Source organism: Vollenhovia emeryi, unplaced genomic scaffold (genome assembly GCF_000949405.1).
Source record: "Vollenhovia emeryi isolate VEMERY1.0 unplaced genomic scaffold, V.emery_V1.0 DF943043.1, whole genome shotgun sequence".
Lineage (NCBI taxonomy): Eukaryota > Metazoa > Arthropoda > Insecta > Hymenoptera > Formicidae > Vollenhovia > Vollenhovia emeryi.
Genome location: NW_011963323.1, coordinates 1 through 3,286, shown reverse-complemented (window position 1 = coordinate 3,286; position 3,286 = coordinate 1). Strand labels below are relative to the sequence as shown.

The 3,286-nt window shown below is 28.1% G+C and overlaps 1 long non-coding RNA gene across 1 annotated transcript; it reads left to right on the top strand.

The window, feature by feature from the left end:
* The first annotated feature begins 115 nt into the window (after positions 1–115).
* LOC105566925 lies at positions 116–2,058 on the top strand. The gene is made up of 3 exons (XR_001009320.1): positions 116–372; positions 1,344–1,443; positions 1,787–2,058. It is a non-coding gene; the product is annotated as an uncharacterized LOC105566925 (long non-coding RNA).
* Positions 2,059–3,286: the final 1,228 nt, after the last annotated feature.

Sequence of the window (3,286 nt, the reverse complement as noted above, 5' to 3'; positions counted from 1 at the left end):
TACCATCTTATGTCCCCCTCGAAACCATACAACTTTTGTCTGAAACATTTTTTCATATCTCTTTTAGTTTTTTAAAAAATCGACTGTATAAATTAAAATGGCCCACCCTGTATATCATTTTAATTGACAATATATGTGTAATTTTAGTTGACAATATTTGATATTTTTAATTAATAAAGAATTTCTATTTTTCTCTTTCTCGTCTCTAGGTGAACACGCTGAAACAAGTGGGTGGATTGAATTTATCCAATATAATCCCAAATATATTAAAAAAGTTATTGAGCGACCATTTTGCACAGACTTTCAGTTACTTAGGACAACGAAACGAAAAGAAAAATTTCAGTGCTTTAAAATTATGCTCAATTGTGAAGAGTGAGTATTACATGAAACTCAAACAATCGATCCTGTTAAATTTAAAATATAGACAAGACTATCTTTATTCACCGATAGTTTTTATAACATTTGAGTTTACAGAATATTTAGAGTGTTTCTAGTACATGATCTGATGCTTTTAATAATGAAGTTATATTTATTTTCATACATTAACATAAGAAAATTTTTCCATAAAAATATTTCTTAAGACTCCTGGGTACTCGCTGCAGCTATATTAGATTGTGACGTTAAAAACGAGAAATGATACGTCGAAACGAGAATTCTTGCGCTTTATAAGTAAATAACAAGCTAGCTGAATAAAAAAACAGTCTCGATCATTTCAGCACATCTTCAAAATACTCCGGTGACTAACTTTTTCCTTTGACAGTTGATAGACAACAGTAAAATGTGAATGTAATGTCGCACATGCGCAAGTGTACTCATGACTAGGAATATTACATTCACATTTTACGACTGTTTGTCAACTATCAAGGGAAAATATTAATTATCGGAGTATCTTGAAGATGTGCTGTAACGATCTGGATTGTTGTTTTATTCAGATATCTTGTTATTTACTTTTAAAGCGCAAGAATTCTTGGCGTGTCATTTCTTGCTTCTGACGTCACGATTTCCAACATAGTCGTGGTGAGCTCAGGAACCTTAAAATATTGCAGATTCAATAAATATTGCAGATTAAATAAGTATTACAGATTCAATAAAAAATTGCAGATTCAATAAAAAGTAGGGGTTCTCATTTAAGATTTCAAAGTTACTCCCAGTCCCACCCCCGGGGGGGCGGTGGTAGGAGGCTAATTTTGGCGAGATGGAATTGCTCCCTCGAAAATATTGAGAGTTCATTTGGAAATTTTTTCGTACAATGCTTATTTTTCCACATATTTTGCAGTCTCAAGTTTAAAAACTCACACTGTATAGTATTCATTATAGTAATACTACTTTTTTCCTACTTACAGGAGTGATACGAATTCATAAACCGGAATCGAGTGATACACAGATTGCTGAATCAATATCAAGTTGGTTAGTACATGCTAAGTGGCGAGAGCTAAGAGCAGAGTATGTATATATACGTATATTCATCAATAATAATAAGAATTTTATTTGTTAGAATATATTAATATTATTATAGTTAATCATATATATATGAATCTAAAAGTTATTATAATTAATAAAAATAATAAAAATATAAACATAAACGCGAATAAAAATATAAATATAAAAAATTATTATTAAATATAAAATATAAAATATAAAACATTAATAAAAGAAAGAAAAATACAACACACATACACATGCACACACATAACGCTTTTTATAAATATAATTACTCTAGAAAATATATCAAAGATAAATTTGTTTGAAAAATACTTACCCACATTAATTTTAAAAATTTTTACAGAGCAAAAATGAGAAAGCAACAGCAGCGCGAAGCAATCGATGAAGCAGAGGATGCGAACTGATGTGATGGAAAGAAGCAATATAATAGATATTATACAAGTCATGTAAAACTCATATTTAGTTTATTTTTTTATTTTGAAAGTCATTTATATTATAGTTTATTATCCAGTAGCATAACTACCGGGTCCGTTTTTGTTAATTTTCACAAGGGTGCAGTAATAATGATCGTACTCAACAGACTTAACAGATGAGCAATTTTCTAGTCGCTCGATGTTAATGTACTAGATCTTAAAGTAGAAATCAGATTCGATTGCTGTTAAGCAATAGTTAAGCCTGTACGCGACCAATAAGTATTATTTGATTTTTGTTCTAATTTTTATTTAATTTTTAAATTTTACTTTTAATTTTATTTTCATTTAAAAATATGATACAATTTTTTTTATGTTCTGTAAAGAGGACTCAAAAAATGTTTGCGAGCGCATCTCAGCCAAAATTGTTACGCTACTATTATTATTATATAAAATAAATATATAATAATTTTTTATATTATACATATTACAAATAATATATTAAAATAATATAAAATATATGTATAAAAATAATATTATCATTACATATATTTATATATATTACATAATAAATATACTACTACTACTACGTATATACTATACTATTACATAATAAATAATATGAAACATATATTATACAATCTTATATTTTTAAATAAATTCCTCACAGCACATCATTTTATCCCAATAAGGTTACAATAATCTTAAATTGTAACATTACGGACATTAATAAACCTGCCATTAACCTCTCTGTAATATGTGCATGTTCGTCTAATCTCATTCTCTTAACATCTCAGAGACCTTACAGGATATATTATATTAATATTCATATAACGTGCTAAAAATCTTATAATTTCTAATATTAAAAAGTTGTTAGTATGTTGTATCAATATTAATGCAACATGCCCTGCAAGGTTTTTGGGATGTTAAGGGAATGACATTGGACGAACATGCACATGTTATTGGGAGGTTAATGGTATATTTCTTAATCTCCGTGCAATGTTACAATCTTACAATTTAAGATTATTGTAACCTTATTAAGATGTTCATGTGCTGTGAAGGCAGATTCCTGCGTAGCGCATAATGCATAATACATATAAAAATGAACCAATGAGAGCTCTTGTGAGGTTATTTCTATCATGAAAATAAAAATAAAGATTGTCGTCATTTTCTTATGTTTCTGCATTATACAGATATGTTTGTTTCCCACTTTTTAACATTATACGAAATAATTATAGCCTTACCTCCTTCGATTCACTTTTCTCAATAAGGAATTGTTTAACAAATTTTACGAATTTTAGTCTATGACCAGCGACTGGAATTAAAGAATTTAATATGTCTTTCCACTCTGGTTCTAATAAAGTGTCTAATTCTGTACTTTCTATACAGTTATCTAGAACATAAGAACATTTTTATGTACAATAAAACACAAA